Raw genomic sequence first — 12,791 nt, 5'->3', positions numbered from 1 at the left:
TTGTTAGAAGATTTTAAATCTTGTGTCCCAGAAAATGTTGTTGTTCACTTGAATGAACAGAAGGTGCAAGTCTTATCTGATGCTGCTGTTGTAGCGGATGAGTTTGTATTGACCCATCGTAATGTGTTTTCTTCTGTACGTCAGGCTAAAGGTCAATCTTCAGTTATGGAGGGCTTAGAACCTTTTCAGGCTTCTGTTCGTTCTGCTAGATCAGAGATGTCTGCTGGAGGTAGACGTAAATCTAGTCCTAAGCGTGCAGGGGACAAGCGGGTCTGTTTTTATTGTCTCGATCCAAGTCACTTAATCTCGGAGTGTAAGGCTTGGAAACAGAAAAGTGTTGTTAAGCCTAAAAATGTAGCACTAGTACAATCTGTACCAGAGTTAAATGATGATGCTATTGTTTACCAGCCTTTTCTTTCCTTTGGCTCAGTTTCTCTTTCACCTGATTCTGAGACACAGCAAGTCAGAATTTTACGGGACACAGGAGCTATGCAGTCACTAATTCTGGAGGGAACGTTACCTTTTTCACCAGAGTCCTATACAGGTAGTGATGTATTAATCCGTGGATGTGAAATGGGATGTGTTAATGTTCCTCTCCATAGGGTGTATTTGGAGTCTGACCTAGTCACAGGACCAGTTGTTCTGGGAGTGTGTTCACAGTTACCTGTAGATGGTGTCAGTCTTATTCTGGGAAACGAGCTGGCTGGTGGTAAGGTTTTTCCTAGACCCATTGTAGTACACCAACCTAGTGTTAAGTTGCCTGATCTCTCTACTCAATTCTCTGCTGTATTTCCTGCCTGTGTTGTGACCCGTGCACAGTCAAAGAAATTTGAAAATACTGTTGACTTATCTGACACTGTTTTCTTCTCTCAGCCTGACTGTGAAAAGTGTGAGCTGAGAGTTGTACCTGAGATTATTCCAGAACCTACTGAATCAAGTGCATCACCAGACCTTTCTTTAAAGGTTTGTAAGGAGGATTTGATTGCAGCTCAGACTTCTGACCCATCCTTAGTCTCATGTAGGGATTCTGTAGTGGACCTTATGCAAGTGCCTGAAGCTGGTGTAGCTTACTTTTTGGAGGATGGTGTACTGAAGCGTAGGTGGAAGCCTCAGTGTTCTGATTTGAATTGGCAAGAGGTTCACCAAATTGTTCTACCCTCTGGGTATCGTTCACAAGTGTTGCAATTAGCTCATGAAAATGCTTTATCGGGCCATTTAGGCGTGACTAAAACTTTTCATCGAATTTCCAAGCATTTCTTTTGGCCGGGTCTGAAGTCATCTGTGTCCAAATTTGTGCGTTCCTGTCCAACTTGTCAATTGGCAGGGAATCCAAACCAAATCGTTCAGCCTGCTCCACTTAATCCGATTCCAGTTCTTGGTGAGCCTTTTGAGCGATTAATCATTGACTGCGTAGGGCCCTTGCCTAGGTCAAAGTCAGGTTATCAGTATGTCCTGACCATTATGTGTGCGGCGACGCGTTACCCAGAAGCGGTTCCTCTTCGCACTCTTAAAGCAAGGACCGTAGTTCAAGAGCTCATTAAGTTTTGCTCTATATTTGGCTTACCAAAGGTGATTCAATCAGATCAAGGCACCAATTTCACATCTAAAGTATTTTCACAGTTGTTAAATGAGTTGGGTATTAAGCATCAATTGGCCAGTGCCTACCACCCGGAATCCCAAGGTGCACTGGAACGATTCCATCAGACTCTTAAGTCGATGCTCCGAAAATTTTGTATTGAGACTGGTAGGGAATGGGTTGAGGGTCTACCGTTGATTGTTTGCTGCAAGAGAGAGTGTCCAGGAGTCGCTGGGTTTCAGTCCAGCAGAGCTGGTGTTTGGACACACTGTAAGAGGTCCTCTCAGGTTGATCAGTGAGCAGTTGCTTTCACAGAGTTCTTCACCCATGTCTATTCTAGACTACGTCAGTTCTTTCCGTGAACGACTTCATAAAGCCTGTGAGATTGCTAAAGCTCATCTTTCCAACTCCCAGACTAGGATGAAGGTGCAGTATGATCGTAAGAGTGTGACGCGTACTTTCCAGCCTGGCGAGTCTGTGCTCATCCTGCTTCCTGTCCCTGGTTCAGCATTGCAGGCTAGGTTCTCTGGACCTTATACGGTAGAGAGGAAGATAAGTAATACCAACTACGTCATCTCTACTCCTGACCGGAAGCGTAAAAGCAGGGTATGTCATGTGAACATGTTGAAGGCTTATGTTGCACGGGATGTGAGTGAAGTGAGTTTTCCTAAGCCAGTGCCGGTGTCTACTGTTGTTTTGCCCTCAGCATATTGCCCCGAGGAAGATGGATTGCTGGCAAAAGATGCTCAAACTTCGTGTGCCCGTTTACAGAATTCTGCTGTGTTGGCTAACTTGAATGCATGCCTTTCCCATTTGTCTGCAAGTGAGTTTGAAGCCATCAGCCACTTGATTGGTAAATATCCCAGCCTTTATGCTGATGTGCCTTCTCAAACTACTGTACTATGCCATGACATTGACGTCGGTAACAGTCAACCAATTAAGCAACATCCTTACCGAGTGAACCCAAAAAAACGTGACCTTATGAAATCTGAGGTTCAATATCTACTTGATCATGACCTGGCTGTGCCTAGTCAAAGTCCATGGAGTTCTCCATGTATATTGGTACCTAAATCTGATTCCACCTTTAGGTTTTGTACCGATTATCGTAAACTTAATGCTGTGACCAAGCCAGATTCCTTCCCTCTTCCAAGGATGGAAGATTGTGTAGACCGAGTTGGTAGTGCCCGTTACGTCACAAAATTAGACTTGCTAAAAGGGTACTGGCAAGTTCCCTTAACACCTCGTGCTTCAGAGATATCAGCTTTTGTCACCCCTGATAACTTCCTGCAATACTCTGTCATGGCTTTTGGCATGCGAAATGCACCTTCCACCTTTCAAAGACTCATGAACAGAGTATTGTCAGGACTGCAGAATACTGAAGTCTATTTGGATGATGTTGTGGTGTACTCCAACTCATGGGAAGATCACTTGATCAAGTTGGACAAAGTGTTTGGACGGTTAGCTGATGCTTCACTAACCTTAAATTTAGCAAAATGTGAATTTGCCAAAGCTGTAGTTGTATACCTTGGAAAGTGTGTGGGACAGGGTCAAGTGCGACCAGTAGAAGCTAAAGTCTCTGCAATTGTTGAGTTCCCTACACCGACTAACAAGCGTGAGTTGAGGCGTTTCTTGGGGATGGCCGGATACTATCGTGGCTTCTGCAGAAACTTTGCTGCCATTGTTTCACCACTTACTGACCTCTTAAGTACATCTAAGAAATTTGTGTGGACATCAGAGTGTATAAGTGCTTTTAATGCTGCTAAAGACCTCCTTTGTACCGCTCCTGTTCTCTCTGCTCCCAACTTCTCATCACCTTTCAAGTTACAGGTGGATGCCAGCGCTACCGGAGCTGGTGCAGTTCTCCTCCAGGAAGATCAAGCGGGCATTGAACATCCTGTATCTTTTTTCTCTAAGAAGTTTTCTAAGAGTCAACAGAACTACAGTACAATCGAGAAGGAGGCATTGGCTTTATTGTTAGCACTCCAACATTTTGAGGTGTATTTGGGTGGAAGTAATGACCCCATTACAGTTTACACTGATCATAACCCCCTGGTGTTTCTTTTGAGAATGTCCAATTCCAACCAACGTCTTATGCGCTGGTCTCTTATTATGCAAGAATACAACATTGATATCCGTCATAAAAAGGGAGTTGATAATGTTGTTGCAGACGCTTTGTCTAGAACTTATGTTCTGGGAAATTAAGACTTGTCCGTAAACTCAATTACAACCTGTTGGCTGTAATCTTTTGTGGTGAGGGTGTTACGTCCAAGGACGTATGTTTTTGTTTTGTTTTTTTTTCTTCCTGTTCTCTCTCTTTCTCTCGCTCTCCCTTCATCAGCAGGAAGTAATGGCTGTCACCTGGCTCCAATGATCAATAATTGGTTATCCGATGTGATTGGAGGAGGAGAGGGAGCTGTGGGGGATTTAAGCAGTACCAGTGCACAGAGCTGTGTGTGTGTGTGGAGGCTGCATCGTGAGGCTTCTTTTTCCAACCCAGAAAGCCTTGTTAGTTGTTTTTTTGATTTATATCTCGTTGATGGAATTGTTTTTCTTTCCCTTTAGTGTCATTGTGTTGACACTTTTTGTTGTACTTTGGTGCTACTAGAAAACCCTTATGTTTTGTAAGTTCTTTTCTTTTGTATATACTTTTGTTATTGTTTTCCTTTTACCTAAGTTTATCTTGTCAATTATTTGGGGAAGGGTTAGTAGAGAGGTGGGTGCCATTTTCTTTATATCTTGTTTTCTCTTGTTTAAGCTAGTTAGGGAGTTAGCGTATTATTGTATTTTGGTTTCTTTTCTTTTGTAGATTAGTTAGTTTCTTCCTAAATAGTTAGAGGGCTTATGTTTGTTATTTTGGCCTTGTCCCCTCTTGAAGCTTTAATCCTCCCACACTTGTATAATAAATGAACTTGTTTTTGATATTGAGTTGCCTTTGGTCTTTGTTAAAGCCCTTGGGTTGGGAATTGCACCTTGCTGCCTCCACACATCACACCATATTTATTCTGTTACTTGTCCCCTAAACCCTAGACTAGCTGGGGACGTAACAGCATTATAATCCGAATTTGACTGCTCCAAAATATCACCATCTCCTTCACCATCTCGATTTACCTCAACAATCTCATTTACAGCGAAATGGTGCTAAATTGCTTTGTACCTGGATGTACACCCAAAACCAGGAAAGGACAAGTAAGTTTCCATCATTTTCCGATTCAGTTAAAGATTTGGAGCGATGTAAACAGTGGCTGCAGGCCATCAAACACCCGAAGTTTGGAGATGACACCGTTATAGAAAACCTAAAAAAAACGCAGAATATGTAGTCTCCATTTCAAGCACGAGGACTACTAATATCCTTGCAATGAAGAGAACCATTCTGAAGGACACCGCGATACCGTCGATATTCACTTTCCCAGAGGACGAACAGCCTGGGCATCTGGCACTAAGCGTATTCGCCCAGAGGTAAGACTCGCTGATAATAGACTGATAACACAGTAGCCTATATGTAGTGTTGTAGGTAGCAGTAAAACTGCAAACTTAGCAAAGTAACGTTAGATAGACAATTACATATAAGTTGACTGTTATCAAAGTAAAGCCTTTGTTCTGTAAAACTGAGTTTATTTATCTATTTATGCTAATGTTACCACAAAAGCCTGTTGCTGTATTGAGATGACTGCAGAGACCGATAAATTTGCGAGATGAACCACTGATGTAGTGCAGACAAAATAAAGTTAATTACTGTAAGCTTAAAAATATAATTGACACCCACTTTTGATAAAATCTTTGATCTATGTCCGTGAGTAACCTCAAATGCGCATAAGTATGGGTGTGGTGAAAAAATGCAGAACTACTTGCTATTACTGGCTGTAGTTTTAAGCCTCTGGCCAAAAAAGCCTCCGATGACGCAAAATGACGATTTTTGCGTCATCGGAGGCTTTTTTACAGAATTAACCTTCAAATGGACCTCGTTTCCTGTTTATTAATCTGGTCTTTGGGGTCAATATGACCCCAAAATTGAAAGCATAATTGTGGAAAAAATATACATTTTCAATAATACAAATAATATATCATTTTTTTTGTTTACTTCTCATCTATGCATTAATACTGTGTTTTGGGAGATTTGAAGGACTTTTGTACCCATTTACCACAAAAATCTGCAACAACACAATTAGCTAGCACATGAAATATCATTTTTTTATGAAAAAATCACTTAAATTATTATCAAAATTTAATTTAAATTGTTTCTGGATATTCATCTAGGTGTTAGAAGTAGAATGCTGCCATCTGTTGGTTAATGAAAAACCTAAGGGGATTACAGTTTAAGCAGTAAATTGTTTTGACCAGCAGAGGGCCATTGAAAGCCATTCATTTTACTGGATGTGGTCAACTACTAATGCCACATAAGTCACACCTAAAGGAAAAAAAAACAGATTCAGACTTTAGTTGCATATTATTGAACATTTTAATGAATCAAGTGTAAAAAAAAAATAGAATAATTAACTTTAGAATGTAAACAAAATAAAAGAAAGTGTAAATAACCAACAGCAATATCTAGACATGAACAGAAGTAAAAGTGGACAACAAATTATTTTTGTACAATCACATTCTTAACATTGAACATAAAAGCAATAACAAACTACCAAAAATTTCTAAAATACATGGTGTAAAACACATGATAAAGTAATCATTCCACGCACTTCTGGCAAAAGAACACTGTGTGAGCAGCACAAATGGCTCTTTTGCAGATCACGCACTGCTTGTCAGTTTTTGCATCTTTAGCCCGTGGACAAACCTGACACCTTGTTCGCTTTGGTTGTGGTTCAGTGGAGGGCCCTGGAGCATTGGAAGAATCCCATTGTCGTTTTAGGATTGATGCAGATGCTGGTGCACGAGGCAGGTGTTGCCGTCGCTCCATAAGAGGGGACACCAGAGCTTTGCCCAGCTGCTCGAGAAAGATCCTCCTTTGCGTGCTCTTCCCTCTCTCCCAAGATGGATTGATTTCTCTCCACACCACGAAGGCATTTATGGCCGAGACATCAAGGATGGTAGAGAAGACAACCATTGGCCAACGATTAGTCTTACGCTTGCAGCTGTAACTTGCAACCATCTGTAATATTGCAAACACACACATATATCAGTAAATCTGCAGGCAAAAGAAATACCACTCACTATCAAAATAATGCATCAAATCATGAAATTTGTAAATACCTTGTCAAGGTTGTCAACTCCGCCTTTACAGCGGTTGTAGTCCAAGATGACCTCTGGCTTCCTGTCCTCCCGGTCACTGATTTTTGCATCCTTGTGACAGGTGCTCATGAGCAGCACATTTCTATGCCTTTTTGGGGCAATATGAGACAAGACTGTGCGTCTCCGTGAATGCAAAAAGAGAGGAATGCACAGCTCTGTCTCTCGTTGTCAAAAGTGCTGATGGGAGTTCCGGCTTGTTTCTGCGAACAGTTCCGACCATGGTCATTTTTCTTTTCAGGAGCTCCTGTCCAAGGGCATAGGAAGTGAAGAAATTGTCACACGTAACAGTGTGTCCCTGGAGTCCAGTGGTCAAATCAAGGACCACACGCATGCCTTGATTTCTCTCAGGTGGTCCATCACGAGGCTTGCCGGTGTAAATCTGCATGCTCCAAGCATAGCTTGTCTTGGCATCACATGCTGCCCAGATTTTGATACCGTATTTTGCCGGCTTATTAGGCATGTACTGTTTGAACATGCAACGACCTCTGAATGACACCAGGCACTCGTCCACTGTTATGTTTGGACCAGGGTTGAACATCATTGGAAGGCGCTCCACCCATGAATTCCACAGGTCCCGAATTGGTGCCAGCTTGTCATTCTCTCGTCGGGCAGGTCTTGTGGCCTTGTCATCGAAACGGATGACTCTTGAAAAAATTTTAAATTTTTTCAGCGGCATGATTTCTGCACCAAAAATCGCACGCCCAGTTTGAGCATCCCACAAACTTTCCAGGTTTTCATTTTTGGAGCGATAAACTCCTGCAAGAAGTATCAGACCGATATATGCTTCCATATCTGTCCAGTCCACATCCCTCCAGTCAGCTCCATAAACACGCCTTCCTTCAAGATTAGTCATCTCCACCAAGATGCTTTGGATGCATGATGGAAAAAATAATAAAAAACTGGACTTTATGTCCTCTACACGAGAACAAGCATACCTAGTTGGTCCAGGTGTCAACTTTATAACTTGTGCAGCTGGTGATCTCCCTGGCCTCTGTGGAGGTGGAATGGTAGACCAGGTTATTTGCCCATTTTTAGAAATTAAGGTTTGGTCTGCATCTGCCTCCTCAAAGTCATCCTCCGATTCCTGGTTATCCTCATCCTCTTCTTCAGGGGATTGCAGTCCTCTGGCTCAGAGTCCTCAGGCTCAGAGTCTTCTAGGTTTTCATTTTCGCTGGAATCCAGCAGAAACTCCACGGTCTCATGAAGAGTGTACCTCTTTGCCATGCTGCCAGCACAGAATGATCCATGTGCAGGACACCAAAGGCACTCTTTTATACCTTTTGCGTGGGAACTACTTTTTTGTTTTCAAAACACAGATGCAGCCCTTACATCTCAACATAAACTTTCTCGAAGTGGAAAAGGTTATTTGTCTTTCATCTCTGTTTGATCTCTCTCTAGCTCTTTCTAAATGTGTGTGCATGCATTAGGCCGCACACACACGTGTTCTGCATGTATGGCTGATTACCTTTGCCTAATTTGAAAATGCTTTCTGTGGCAATCATACCCCTCTCTCTATACAAAGTCTATACAAATGCTCTCTGTGGCTGTCTGTGTGTGTGTGTGTGTGTGTGTGTGTGTGTGTGTGTGTGTGTGTGAGAGTGTGAGTGAGAGTGTGAGTGTATGAGAGAGAGATAGCATGTGTGCGTGTCTCTGTGTTTGTCTCTGTGTGTGTTTGTCTTTGTGTGTAAGTGTCTTTTTGTGTTTGTGTGTGTGTGTGTGTGTGAGAGAGAGAGAGAGAGTGTGTGTGTGTGTGTGTGTGTGTGTGTGTGTGTGTGTGTGTGTATGTGTGTTTGTGCGTGCATTAGGTCTCACCCCTTTATATCTTTTTTTCTGCATTTGTGACTGATTTTATTTGCCAAATTCTATACAAATGCTCTCTGTGGCAGTCATACCTGTGTGTGTTTAGGTGTGTGTATTTCTGTGTGTGTTTGTGTGAGCATGTGTTTTCCACATTGAATTTGTGCTCAAGTACCAGGCCTTCATTTCGGTGTGAAAATTTTCAGATTTATGTTGCATTTATTGTTTTTTTTTTTGACAAATTGAAAAAAAAAATTACATTTTTTGCATTTCCCATTCATTTTCAATTGGGGTCATATTGACCCCAAAGACCAGATTAATAAAAAATTTTTTTGCATACCTTCAGAACGACCGAATCAATCCCAGTTTTTTTGTGGATGTATAGCTAGACAATTCAGGAAAAGTCACAAAATTTTAATCCTCTGAGATTAAGGGAACCCTTTTTTTTAACTAATGAAATGTCCATTGGGGTCATATATACCCCAAGGTCCAATTGAGGGTTAAAATGCATAAATCTCTCATCTCGGGCTGATATGAAGGGGGAAAGCACGCTAATTCGAAAATACTAGTGGTATTCTACTAATACAAAGCTTAATGCTAAATCCTGAAGTAACCCTTTAAAGGAGACATCTAAAGACTGTGTTGGAGAATCCAGGAACATGAACACTTGTCTGCGAAGCGAGATTACATGTTTTAAATGCGCATCTTTACACCCAAGAGTCACCGTCTTAAAACCACTTGCAAATTTTCCAAACCTACGTAGCTATTGTTCTATTAATTCATTAGAAATGAAAGGTGGAACACCTGAAACAACTACTCTTGTAGAAGGTACTGATAGCGGTGAAACTTGAACAAACAAATCATTGATAAATACCCCGCTTTCATCAAATCATGAACTAGGCGTTCCTCTTTTAGAAAAACAACAGCAGCTTTATTCATTCGAGAAGCATGAGATATATTATCATAACCAACCTGTTCACCCACTGCGAGCAGAGCCTCTTCCATCGTAACACCAGGATCAGTAACAAACCGAACCCCATGTCCAATGGACAGCAGGGATTCAACCGGCTAGCTAGTAGGGGTGTGCATGAATATTCGATCTGTAATTAATATTCAAAAAATAAAAATAATATTCAAATTTTACTATATTGCTTTGCTGGCCGTAAATGCAGTGAATCCATGATAAATCCCACTAAAACTCGCAGTTATAACTAAATCCACTGGGTGGTGGTGCGGAGTGTGTTGTGTTAATAAGTAATGTCGTCATCTGCCTCGCGATGCTTGGAATTACTTAGATGAAAATGATCTTACAAAATGTTCTCTGTTACTTTTGATAAAATGAATTAATGAAACTGAGTTTGAGAAATCACATCAAATCCAAACACTAGTGATGGCGAAATGAAGCTTTGTGAAGCACCGAGGCTTTCCTCTCAAGTGTATCGTAAAAAGGTTCATTACTCGAAGCTTTTCAACACAGTGCACACTAACGACATCTTGTGGTCAAAAGGTGGAAAAAACTGCCTTTGCGTCCCAGACGACGCAGCTATTTTTGGAGTTTCGTGTAATAAATCAGTTTTTGCTATGAAAAGCGTATAAAACAATGTAAATTATTATTATACATAAAAAAAGTCTTTCACGTGTCATTTCACTTACACAATTTGAATAAATGAGTCTGAATAAAATTTGGGGGGACAAATAGGCAAGCTTTGGCATATATTATCAAAATAAATGATTGTTATAGAATGAAGTATGAACTGGGAATAAATACAAACTGAACAAATGTAAATATTTATTCGTATTATGGCATATTTTTTGCTAAAAAGCAAATGATACTTCACATCTGCGCAAAGGTTCATATTATGTGAATCAGAATATGAAGCAGTCACGTTGTTGTGTGCGAAAACGAAGCTTCGGACGTCACCGATCACGTGGTTATGGCAAAACGAATCAAGATACAGTGCTTCACTGTGAGATGTTTCGTTTTTTTGATAAAGTCTCGGTGTCAAACGTCACATCACTACCAAACACCAGTCGAATGAGGACAGCTGTCCATCACTGCATTCGCGAGTGCAGGTAATGTTAAGCACAGATGTTCACCGAGTGAGAGCGAGATAACGTATATGATAGCAAAATGCATTTCATGCAAATCATGATCTTGAGACAAATTCTTCCTTTAAGTTTTGTCGAGGGTTTAAGAACAGAAAACACAAAGTGCTGTTAGAAACTTCACTTAACACCGTTATCTTTGTGTCAGCAGGGCTTGTTTTCTCACCTGAGAATATAATCATACACGTTATATTGTTGTTTTTCCTCAACATTATAATGTGAAACAATATAAACATGGTAACCATATTCCGACTCTAGTGTACCTTATACCCAGATAGCACACGTACGTATACAAGACGTCTGTTAAAGATCACTTCATCTGGAAAGCATCTGCTGTTTACAAACATCTAATAGACGTCTTTAAGATGTCAGTTTTACATACATTCTAAATCATAAACATCTTAAAGACGTCTTCTAAACGTCTATTTGACATCTGACAGGATACGTCCTATAGACGTATTCCAGATGAGCAAAAACCCTAAAAAATACGTCTTCCAGACGTAAACACGCACATCAAATAGACGTCTCCGAGATGTACGTGTGCTATCAGGGTATGTACGTTCGGCACGATAATTGGCACGCTCTGCGAGTGGGGGTTCAATCTTCAACTGGCTGGCGGCAGCAGCCACTGACAGGTCACATGACCTGGTGGCAGCTGCCAGTCTTGATTCTGGCAGGTCTGTCAGCGGTGGCTGGCAGAGTGTAACGCGTTCCTTATTTCTATCGTTGCATGGAAATACATAATTGTATTATTATTAATATAATCTTATGACTCTATTCTTTTGTATAATTCACGTTTCAGATGGGTTTATCTCAATTAAAGCAGTAAAATGACCGTGATCTCAACTGGTGGAAAATGACGCTCAGACTGCTGAGACGCGAGTATAACGCGCTCTCTAATCACTCTCGCTGCATGGAAAGACATAATTTTATTATTATTAATACAACTAATCTTATGACTATATTCTGTTGTATGGTTGGCGTTTCAGATGGGTTTACCTCAAATATATATACAATCTACTTAATGCTTTCTGTCCTCTGATTGACAGTACATAGCCTACATATGAAGTATGTGTAAGGCAAAAATGTACTGTACTGAAGCAACTTGATTATTCATATTTATACACAATTTTTAATGCTAAAAATTACTATTACTAATAAACTACTTTTTTTGTGTTAATGTAAGTGTCAAATATAACACAGCATGCTTTCAGGGAACATTATATTATGATTGATTTTCAAAAAATTGACCTATAAAAGCCTGATGTATAAATATGATGCTCAACAACAAAAACATGCACATACTTTTGAGTATCATATTTCATACACACATGCACTGGGACTCGTGATTTTTATTTATACTGTATAAACTGTACATCCTCCCATATATATATATATATATATATATAATTAATGAGAAATGGACAAATAAATGTTACCCAAACGCCTGTTGTTTACATTAGCATTAAAAAATGTAAACATGTATTTTATTATTTTTAACATTAAAAAAAGAGGCATGAATAATTAGGTAAATCAAAGTTGCTGCATTCCACAAAATTTTTATCTTACACTTACTTACAAGCTAACACTCAACAACAACTTTTTAAACATGCAAATCCCCTCCAAATATTGTAAATATGTGAAACATATTTGTGAAACAAGTTTTCTCAGAATATGAGCAGATTTACAGATGGTCATGTTGCTTATGCTGCCCGTGACCTTAAAAGAAATGAACAAAGTCAATGTATCTAAATATTTACATCAAACACACCTTTTTAAAATGAAATCAAGAAATGAGACCTAAACTTCCCCACAGCCGCTAAAATTATTGTATCCAGATTTAGGATTAATGTTGAGAAATGGTCGTATTATTAGAATAATTCACGTTTCAATTGCCATTTTTATGCTATATATTATTGCATAACTCGTGTTATTACAAAACATAAAATCGTCACAACTATTAGCAGTATGCATACAAATTAGAATGATTTCTTTGGAATGACAGGCAACAGTGGCTGGATGGTTGAGCGTCCAGCAAAGCATAGCAACCAGTTGAGATCACGGTCATTTG

General features: G+C 40.1%; 1 pseudogene; it reads right to left on the bottom strand.

The window, feature by feature from the left end:
* Positions 1-6,188: 6,188 nt before the first annotated feature.
* LOC137025305 (piggyBac transposable element-derived protein 4-like) lies at positions 6,189-8,041 on the bottom strand (annotated as a pseudogene).
* Positions 8,042-12,791: the final 4,750 nt, after the last annotated feature.

Source organism: Chanodichthys erythropterus, chromosome 8 (genome assembly GCF_024489055.1).
Source record: "Chanodichthys erythropterus isolate Z2021 chromosome 8, ASM2448905v1, whole genome shotgun sequence".
NCBI classification, from domain to species: Eukaryota; Metazoa; Chordata; class Actinopteri; order Cypriniformes; family Xenocyprididae; genus Chanodichthys; species Chanodichthys erythropterus.
The sequence above is the reverse complement of the archived record's forward strand: the minus strand, read 5'-3'. Positions and strand labels throughout refer to the sequence as shown.